The sequence below is a fragment of the Alexandromys fortis genome, unplaced genomic scaffold (genome assembly GCF_014885135.2).
Source record: "Alexandromys fortis isolate MF-2015 unplaced genomic scaffold, M_Fortis_MF-2015_v1.1 scaffold_291, whole genome shotgun sequence".
NCBI classification, from domain to species: domain Eukaryota; kingdom Metazoa; phylum Chordata; class Mammalia; order Rodentia; family Cricetidae; genus Alexandromys; species Alexandromys fortis.
This window is the reverse complement of record NW_026068163.1, coordinates 240,358-251,652: the sequence shown is the minus strand read 5'-3', so window position 1 is coordinate 251,652 and position 11,295 is coordinate 240,358.

Genomic DNA, 11,295 nt, shown 5'->3' with positions numbered 1-11,295 from the left:
AAGGTGTGAGTCATACGCCCAGCTGCAGAACGGCTGTTCTAACTGCACAGAAGTTCAATGAGACGTGTAGACTCTGGGTCCAGGCCAGAGTCTGCAAGCTGCGTGATATATTTTATTTTCAAGTTCTTTACAATAAAGTGATTTTTATACATAAAAAAGCAAACAAATGAAAGAAAAAGAAAATCGGTGAGAGGTTACGTGGCTCTGGGGGAGGTAGCTATTGCTTAATGGTTCCTGCACTCCTGCCCGGAGAGATGGAAGCGTTTTGGAATGGCCAACAGGGGCTGTTACACAACATCATGAATGTCACTAATGTCACTGGCTGTACTGTCCTCCCCGTCTCTGGGGACATGTGCCGAGACCCCTGGTCGATGTCCGAGAACCTCCTGAACCTCTGATATAGCACACATTTCCTCTTCCTACATATGACAAAGTTTAACTTACAAATTACGGATAATGAGGGCAAACAGGATGGCTCAGTGGGTAAAGGCGCTTGCTGCCAAACCCAGCGGCCTGAGTTCTATTCCTGGGACCCACATGGTGGGAGGGGAGAACTTACTCCTTTTATCCTTTGTCCTCTACAAATTTCCTGCGGCAAAAGGGCATCCTTCACTCACACATAGATGCACACAAACTAAATAAATTAAATGTAATAAAATTTTAATTAGGCATAATGAAAGATAAGCAGTAATAAAATAATATTATAAAATAGAAAAATAGCATAATGCTATAACAAAAGTTATTCTTTGTGTCTGTCTCTGTCTGTCTGTCTGTCTGTCTCTCTCTCTCTCTCCCCAAGACCAGGTTAGCCTTGAACTCACAGAGATCCACCCGACACTGCCTTTCAAATGCTGGGCTTAAAGGCCTGGCTGGACTCTTCTCTTCTTATGATTTCATTTTATTTATGTGTGTATACACATGGGTGCTTGCGTCTGTGTAAGTGTGTGTCTCTAAGTGTCTTCAGATGACGGCAGAGGCCAGAGGAGACTAACATGACAGATCGCTTGGCGCTATAGTTATAAGATTTCTGAGTCATGAGATGCTCATGGCAGGATCTGAACTCAGGTCCTCGTGACTGAGCAGCAAGAGCTCTTAGCCCTGAGTCATCCTTACTACATCCCTTTCCATGACTAACGTGGAAAGTAGGAACCATTAGACACTGCAGTCCCAGCTGCTGTGGAAAGGCTGAGGCAGGAAACCTCAGGGTCAGGGGTTTGGAAGGAGTTAAGGTCATCCTCAGCTACGTGGTGAGTTTGAGGCCAGCCTGGACTCCATGAGAACTGCTCTCAAATAAGCAAACATCAGAGGGCTAGTTGGGGACAAAGATAAGGGAGATTTTCATAATAATTAATGCAGTCAAGAAGACAGTTTAAAATGCACGCATTGGGCCAATCGGTACTCATATGAGGCTAGACTGAAGGATGTCATGTTCCAGGCTAGCCTGAGCTATATACCAAGATCTTGTCTCAAAGAGAGCAGGGACAGAAATGGAGAGAAAAATACTTTACCATGACAAGTTACAGAGCCAGTCAACAAGTGTAGGACTTGTCAGGAAGGATCTAGGCTGATCTGGCATCCCCAGCAACCACCCCACTTCCTTTAGTACATAAGAGAGTGAAACAAAGCAAAGACTAGGCATGTATCTCAGCAGTAGAGCCCTGCCTAGAAAGAATCCCCCAGTGAGGGGCTGGGGTGTGGCTCAGGGGTAGAGCCCCTGCCTAGAATCCCCTAGTGAGGGGCTGGGGTATGGCTCAGTGGTAGAGCCTCTGCCTAGAATCCCCCAGTGAGGGGCTGGGGTGTGGCTCAGGGGTAGAGCACCTGCCTAGAATCCCCCAGGGAGTAGCTGTGGTTGTGGCTTTCCTTAAGAGCCCTGACTACCACGTATAAGCCTCTGGGCTCCACATCCAACGCCATACAACAGACAGATGAGCACTCGCAGCAGAGGAAGAAAGACTGTGGTCAGGCTGAACCACTTCAGTATGGCAGGCAGAGCTCCTGTGCTGTGTTGGAGATCAAGACACACTCCTGCAGCCAAGGAAGAGGGGCTGCTCTCTGTCGCATGTCTGAAAAAGCCACGGTCACCTGTAAACTCGGCATAGGAAGAGCTGCATTAGAAGATGCTATCTTGAGGGTTCTCTGTGGGTCCCACCACCAGAAGTTCCTCAGAAAGACCTAGCATGGCATCCCTAACAGATAGACGAAGTCAAGAGAGGAAGGAAGTCAGCTCTACCGTTTAGCGGGACCAAGGGAGCAATGGAGGTACCACCTCACACCTCCTCCTGCACCCTCCCTTCTGCCCCTACTGCAGCCGGGAAGGAAGAGAGGTGAAGAAAAGTCTTAGCCCTTGTAAAGAAAGTGGTTCCCTGGCCACCATGCTGGTCTCTACAATATCCTTTGCAGCCGGTACTTAAACATGGCAGGCCTGAGGCTAGGCCGAGAGCCCTGACTTTTCCAGAAGGCAGAAAACCTCCCAGGGTTTTCCTTTCTTCCAGGAAGGCTAAGGGTAACTCCCACGCTAATTCTCCTCCTTAGCTTTCCCCCCCTCTTTCTCTCTCTCTCTCTCTCTCTCTCTCTCTCTCTCTCTCTCTCTCTCTCTCCCCCCCTCTCTCTCTCTCTCTCTCTCTCTCTCTCTCTCTCTCTCTCTCTCTCTCTCTCTCATCCACCCACGCATGCATGCAGGCACACAGGCACACACACACCTCATCTCATTTTGACAGGATGCTTAGACTGACCTTGACCTCACTATGTCTCTGGGCATGACCTTGAACTTCTGAGTTCTGTTCTACCTCCCCAGTGCCAGCCTTACAGGCCTGGCCCCTTGTGCAGGTTCTCCCTCTTCCTGTTCACCCTCCCGTTGCATCTTACTTGTGCCCTTATTTAAATAACAAACAGCCCACAGCTAAAAGAAGCTGTTTATCTCCCCAGCAGGCAAATCTGTGGGGCCTGTGGACGCTCTCAGAATGAGTCTGAACTGCTAGCGAACCTCAGGGCTGGGTCTGGTGGCACACCCACCCCCGTAACTCCAGCACTTGGAGGCTGAGACAATAGCATCAGGAGTTCCAGGCCAGCCTGAGCTACACTTGAAAAACAATGACAGAAGACACAAATTCCCCACATCTTGTGACATTGTGTCCACCTTGGGGTAAGATCAACATGAAAGTCATCGTCAGTAGGGGCTTCTCAACCTCCCAATCCCTCAACTATGAAGTCAAATGAACCCTCTTCCTCCTCCTATCCTCTCTCTCTTTAATATAGAGTGTCATATAGATTGGCCTTCAACTTCCTGTGCAGCACAAAGATCTTAAACTACTGAGCCTCCTGCCTATATATCCTAAGGGCTTGGATTATAGTGCGTGCCACCATGTCTGGGGAATCGAAACCAGGACCCTAGGCATACTAGACCAGTATGTCACCAACTGAGCTACGTCTCCAGCCTTTTATTTATTTGGCTGGGTGTTTGTTTGTTTGGGGGTGGTTCTTGGGCTTTTGGGTTTTGTTTTGCTTTTGCTTTTTAAAGACAAGGTCTCACGATGTACCCTTAGCTGTCCTGAAACTCAGGACAAACTCACAGAGCTATGCCTACTTCTGCCTCTTCGGTGATGGAGTTAAAGGCTTCTGGCTTGTCACCACACCCAGCTTGCTTGCCTTTGCGAAGAGGTCTCACATAGCTGAGGCTGGTTTCAAACTGCTGATCTTCCTGTTTTGGTCTTTCCAGGGCTAGGATTATAATAACATGCCACTTCTGACACTGTTCTATATTTCTTTTCTTCTTTTTTTCTTTTTTTGAGGCAGGGTTTCCTAGTAGCTATGAAAACAGTCCTGGAACTTTTTTGTAGACCAGGCTGGCCTTGAACTCACAGAGATCCATCTGCCTCTGCCTCCTGAGTGCTGGGATTAAAAGCATGCACCACCACCACCTGGTTCTTTTTTTTTTTAATTTTTAAAATTACATTTAATGTGCATGGGTGTGTGCATGCGTGTGAGTGGGTGTGTCACTGCACTAGGAGACAACTTTTAGAAGTCCCGTCACTCCTCCCACAGTGTAAAGCCTGGGATCAAACTTAGTTGAACAGTCTTGGCACCAAGTCCTTTAGCCATTAAGCTATCTTGCCGGCTCCTCCTTTTTTTTTAAGCTGTTTTGGTTGTTGGTTTAGTTTGGTTTGGTATTTTGTTTTGTGAGACAGGGTCTCTCCATATAGGCTTGGCTCTCCTGGAATTCTCTCTGTAGACCAGGGTGGCTTTGAACTTAACAGAGATCCGCTTGCCTCTGCCTCCCAAGTGTTGTGATTAAAGGCATGCGCCACCACCACCCAGGGTTTTTTTATTTATTTTATTTTATTTATTACATATACAATACAGTGTTCTGCCTCCATGTATGCCTGCATTCCAGAAGAGAGCACCAGATCTCATTTTAAATGGTTGTGAGCCACCATGTGGTTGCTGGGAATTGAACTCATGACCCCTGGAGGAACAGTCAGTGTCTTTAACCTCTGAGCCACCTCTCCAGCCCCACTGCCCAGCTTTTTTGCCTGTTTGTTTTTTAAGGGGACAATGGTCTGTTTGAAAGGCTCCTACCAGCCAAAACTGCAATAGTCTGGACTCCGATGGAATAATGACAGCCGTAGATGAAAACGTCAAATGTGCTAGAGTCTAATGAAAAGAAAGCATTCAGACAGACCCTAGGGATGCACTGCGAACCTCCGGCCAGCATTGCTCAGCGCTGTCCAAGACATCACGATCGGAGAGAGGCTGAGAAACCACCACAGCTAAGAAGACCAAAGGCTACTGCAATGAACTGTCAGGCGGCATCCTGATGTCACGTCAGGTCAGAATATGCCTGCCAGAGTGCACTAGAAGAGAGAGCACACGAAGTGGTTCGTCCACGGGGTTCACGTATAAACTCTATGATTTGACTCTTTATCACCCACTAGAGTCTGTTTTCTTTGCAATGCTGGGAATGGAACCCAGGGCCTTGCATGTGGTATACAAGTGCTCTACATCTGAGCCATGCGCCCAGCCCCTCACCTGGGGACTCTAGGCAAGGGCTCTACCACTGAGCCACACCCTTTGCCTCTACCTAAACCTATCCCCCAGTGAGGGGCTGGGGTGTGGCTCAGTGGTAGAGCACCTGCCTAGAATCCCCCAGTGAGGTGCTGGGGTGTTGCTCAGTGGTAGAGCACCTGCCTAGAATACCACAGTGAGGGGCTGGGGTGTGGCTCAGTGGTAGAGCCCCTGCCTAGAATCCCCCAGTGAGGGGCTGGGGTGTGGCTCAGTGGTAGAGTTCTTGAATAACAAGTGTTAGGTTCTGGATTCAACCCTGGTACTAACGAAAACAAAAAAGAAATACACACACACACACACACACACGCCCTCATAGCTCCAACAATAGAGCAGAGAAGATGCCCCACCCTGGCCCCATCTCACAGTGCTCCAACGGCACATAACTTCTGCTTTCCGCAGTTTGCCCTATCCCGGGGAGAGACCTGAATGTCAAGAGGGCGATGGAAGAGGCGCAAATGGTTTGTGTTTGTCCCAGGACACTGAGAAAGGGGAGATGAAGGCAACTACCGTGGAGGAAGTAGAACCTGAGGCATAAGCTTCCGGTAAGGCATGGGATTACCCTGTGCTATTAGAACGCAGTGACTAAGAACAGAGCCGGGGGATAGGGAGATGACTTAGCAGGGAAGCTCATGGACTGCTCTTGGGGAGGACCCGAGTCAGGAGGCGCACAGCTGCCGGCAACTCCAGCTGCAGGAGATCTGACACCTGCGACCTCCCTTGGAATCTGCACTGATGTGTATACACCCACACAGACACACAGAGAGGCACATAATGAGAACAATAAATGTCTATTTTTAAAGTTTTATGTGTATAGATGTTTTGCCTGCGTATATGTTTATGGGTCAGAAAAGGGTCAGATACCCTGGAACTAGATTGTGAGTTGACATATAGATGTAGATTCATGGGAACGTGTGTGTGTGTGTGTGTGTGTGTGTGTGTGTGTGCGCGCGTGTATTGCTTGGGATCAAAGTTAGAACTTTGCACATGCTAACTAAGTGACTTATAACTGAATGACATTTCCACCACATGCCTCAAACTCATGATCCTCCTGCCTCAGCCTCCATAGCAGCAGAGATTATAGCTCTGAACCACCAAGTCCTACTCTATGGTCCTTGTTAATTTTTTTTTTTTTTTTGGTATTAGACTTATTTTTACTACTCCTAGAGATGCCTGGCCATTTGGAAGGGGCTGATGAGAAGGTTGGACCAGGGAACTGGGGCTATAGCGCAGATGCCAGAGTGCTTGCCAGGCACGCACAGGTAGGCACAGACCAGGCTGGTAGCTCAAGCTTGTCGTCCCAGCACTTTGGGGGTAGAAGGCAAGAGGATTGGGAGTTCAAGGTCATCCTTGGCTACAAAGGGTGTTCCAGAACAGCTTGAGCCACGTGAAACCTTGGATCTAAAAATAAAAAAGCCCCCCTTCGGGGGTGGGGGTGAGGCTAAGAAAGAAACCACACGTGGTGGTCAGAGGCCAGGTTATTGCACTCAGGCCCTCAGGCTTGGCAGCAAGCACCTTTACCCTCTGTGCCTCTTGCTGGCCCAGAGAGCATTTTTTTAAGTGTCTACAGATGTTTTTGTCTGCATACACGTCCATCTGCATGCCATGTGCGTGCCTTGTACCTTCCGAGGCCAGAGAGGGAGTAAGGGGGCTGGAAAGATGGCTCAGCAATTTAAAGCATTGTTGCACAGGACCTGGGTTCAATTCCAAGCACCAACAGGACGGCTTGCAAGCATCCAATTCCAAGGCTTCCAACCTCTTTTCAAACCATTATGCACACCCATACATGTAGGGCAACATTCACACACACATTTTTTTTTTTGAAAAATACTCTTTTATTTTTTTTGAATTTTTTGAGACAGGGTTTCTCCATAGCTTTTGGTTCTAGCTCTTGTAGACCAGGCTGGCCTCAAACTCACAGAGATCCGACTGCCTGTGCCTCCCAAGTGCTGGGATTAAAGGCGTGCACCACCACTGCCTGGCTGAAAAATACTCTTTTTTTAAAAGGAACCAGATTCCCTGGAACTGGAGTTACAGTGTGAGCTACCATGTGGTGCTGGGAACCATGATCTTAACCACCACGAATCTCTACAGCCCAGTATCTGGTCAGCTTTAAATACTTTTTCCTGCCGGGCAGTCGGGGCACACACCTTTAGTCCAAGCACTCAGGAGGCAGAGGCAGGAGGATCTCTGTGAGTTTGAGGCCAGCCTGATCTACAGAGAGAGTTCCAGGACAGCCAGGACTCTTATAAAAAGAAACCTTGTCTCAGAAAACCAGAAAGAAAAAAAAACAAAACAAAACAAAACTTTTTCTTGCTGGCTGGTGGTGTTACATGCCCTTAATCCCAGCAGAGGAAGATGCAAAAGTTGGATCTCAGAGTTCTAGGCCAGTCTGGTCTACAGAGTAAGTTCTCGGACAGCCAGGACTACACAGAGAAACCCTGTCTCAAAAATACAAGAACAAAAACAAAACAAAAGAATAAAACAAGCCACAACTCTTTCCATTGATTGTTCCAAAGCTACCTCTTCCGGTTTTGGTGTCCAGCGCAGATCTCATATTTCTCTAGTAGGGACATGGCATAGTCCCTGCTCGGTAACAGGCACCACCGATGCTTCTTATGGCCCCTTCATAGCTGGGCAGTCTCAGAGTGGAAAGCCCTGGAAGGGAGGGAGGGCCCGAAGACATAGGAACCTTGCAGTCCAGCACATGCGAACTGCTCACTGCCTGGCACCTCCATCCACCACGAGCCTCCCTTCCAGGCCTGAACAGGACTCCCTCTACTCCACTGCCTTTTAGTTTGAGACAGCATCTCTGTAGTACATTCTGGTCTGAAGCTCACTTTGTAGCTGAGGTTGGCCTTCAATTCCTGATCCCTCTGCCTCTACTTCCCAAGTGCTGGGATTACAAGTGTGCACCAACAGGCCTTGGTGTCCTGGGGTGTAGACCTTGCTCCCTGGGATCGAGGTCTCTGTTTCCTGCCAGGAAGACAAAGCAGCATTGTGAGTGGATGTCCAGGGCCAGTGGGGTCTGGTGGCACTTTGTCGCCCTCTGGTGGCAGTATGTGGTCCGGGTTCAAATCCTGTGAGGAGAATCAGAGGTGAAAAAAAGATGGGTTCACACCAAGGACCAGAATCTCAAATCTAGCTTCAGCCTTGAGGAGACACCTTGTAAGCAGGCTGCACCGCCCGCCTGTACTACGTGACAGTGCGGTACTACTTCTGTATTGCGGCGCCTGCACTACAGGACCATTCGCGAGCCGCAGGCAAGGGCCTGGAGATTTAAACACATAAAGACACACAGACAGAGACACGGGTCATCCTTGAATTCCCCGAAAATGCCCCCTTTATTGTGTTCCAGGGCAGCTTATATAGGGATACTTAACTGATAGCCACGCCCCAGCCAAACCCACCAGAAGCCCTTCCCCTGCCATCGGGAACTCTTGCTGGTCTCCTGCTCAGAGCAGCTGCAAGCATTACAAGTTGTTTACAAGAAATTCAGGATCTGGGGGGTTCACAGCTCCCAACAACAGACCATCCAGGATCTTTTCCCATCCGCCATGACGCCTGTCATGACTCAGGCCCTCAAAGATCAAGGGGCAGACAACTGGGTTTGACTCTGTGTTACCCTGACCCAAGCAGCCTTCCCATGGACATTAGTCTTTGCTCTGTCTGATCAGCATTGAAGAAGAAGAGGAGGAGCTGGGTGGTGGCGCACGCGTTTAATTACAGCACTCGGGAGGCAGAAGCAGGCAGATCTTTGTGAGTTCGAGACCAGCCTGGTCTACAAATCAAGTTCCAGATTAGCCAGGACTGTTACACAGAGAAACCCTGTCTCAAAAACCAAAACCAAAACCAAAACCAAAACCAAACAAAACAAAAAGAGCCATAACCACCAAGTGCACACCCTACACCTGTGGTTGAGCATTGGGATTACGGCTGTTTTCAGGAAGAGGGTTCAAGAAGGATTGTTAAGGGGTTTGGGCTTCTGAATGGTGATTTGGGGAGAATTTAGGTAAGGATACTTTTCTTAGAACTATATTATTAGGGAGTGGGGTCAATTCACTGATTACATTTTTTCTTTCTTTCTCCCCCCCCCCCCCCCCCCCATAGGGTTTCTCTGTGTAGCCTTGGCTGTCCCGGAACTCACTCTGTAGACCAGGCCGGCCTTGAATTCATAGAGATCCACCTGCCTCTGCCTCACAAACTCTGGGATTAAAGGCGTGCGCTGCCACCACCTGGTTGCTGCTTACATTTTTTTTTAAAGAATCAAAACATTTATTGGAGAAGAATTCAAGTATTCTTGTACACACCATGAATGCAAACACACACATATACAAATTTGGTTACTCTCAAAGTGACTGACAGAGTTGACAGGACTTGAGTGATGCTTATAAACTCAAAAACTTTACATCTATAACTTTGTAATTCAATTCTTACTAAAACTCCAAGACACATATATGAAGCTGTATTAGAAAAATGCCAAACTAATCCCATAGCTTGTAGGTACATATCAATTGAACCGAGTCTTTCCCTATGTGGAGACTGAGTTAAGATATACTTCACAGAACTAGAGTGAGTAGTTTTAACTTTTTTTATTTTTATTTTTTATTAAATCCTTCTCATTTTAATTAAGTAAAGATGTGCTATACATTTTTCTCCATTCCTCTTTCATCCTCCTCCCTACCCTCTCAGCCTCCCCCTTGCCCTCCACGGTCCCAATTTACTCAGGAATTCTTGTTTTCCCCCCTTCCTAGACAAACCCATGTCTGTCTGTCTTAGGTTCCTCTTTGTTACCTAGGTTCTCTGGGGTTGTGGCCTGCAGGCTGGTTGTCCTTTGCTTTATGTCTATTAATTACTTAAGAGTGGGTACATATTATTTTTGTCTTCCTGGGTCTGGGTTCCCTCACTCAGGATGGCTTTTTCTAGTACTTAAATTTGCCTGCAAATTTCAAGGTGTCATTGATTTTTACCGCTGAGCATCCATCCTTCGGTTGAGGGGCAGCTAGGTTGTTTCTAGGCTCTGGCTACTGTGAACACAGCTGAGCAAATGTCCTTGCGGTGTGAGTCCGCATTCTTTGGTAAATGCCAATAAGACAAACCGGCAGCCTACAGAATGGGAGAAGATCAGAGCCTGTTAGGGATCGGGAAGAAGCCAAGAAAGGTTTGTTCTATCTGCTTGGGAAGATGCATTTGGCTAGAAGGAGCCTAGAAGCCTGAGCCATTTCAGGGGTCCCCATCCTTCCTTCAGGAACAGAAGCTCCAGAGGCACCTGCAGTTCCTTTTCCTCTGCTTCCCCTCCCCTAGGGCAGAGCGCCGCCAGCAACCTGATTACATTTTTAAACGGTATTATTATTTACAGTACAGGGATTGGGATTGGACACTGGGAGTTGTGCTTGCTAGACAAGCATGCTCACTATAAATGATGCCCCCTGGCCCCCCACACCGGTGGATTCTAGCCAAGTGCTCTACCACTGAGCTTGATATATAGAGATGGTTGGCCTTGAACTCATAGACATCTGCTTGTCTCTGCCACCTGAGTGCTGGGATTAAAGGTGTCTGCCATCGTGACCATTCTCCTTAATTTTTGAGACAGAGCCTGGCTGGTCTATCCTCCTGCCTCTGCCTCCTAAATATAAGATTACAGGTGTGTGCTACTGTCCTCGGCTGGATATTTTGATTTGGGGTTTTATTTTATTTTTTTGCACTGAGGAGTGTTAGAATATAGGCCTGCACCTTTAGGCCATAACCCATAGCCTGAGTCAGGCAGGCCTCCAGCAGCTCGCTCTGGGATAGATTTCAGGATCAGTTGGTGCTGTGACTTGGCAGCTCCTAATTTATGGTACCTTGCTCCTCTGTGACTTTTGTCACGTTCACTGTCCTGAGCTAAATCACATGCTGCTAAGCATTCTGCTGCCCCTGAAAGGTTATGGAGAATGAGAAGATCCTTCCTTTGTTCTGGGAATTTGGTTACTCCTCAGGGGGACTTGCTGGGAAAGATGACTCTGAGCATCCATGGAAAATAAAATCCATGTTATTTTCGAAAGAGATTCCTCTGCTCTGCAGTCCTGCGCACGCACACACACACACACACACACACACACACACACACACACACATCTTTCTCTTATTCCCAGTTTTAGTGATTCTCCAGACTCCAAAGGGAACCTTCTCATTCCCTCTAAGGTTCCACCATGTTCAGAGCTGCATACATTGTATCGACTCTGTCTAACACTCTCG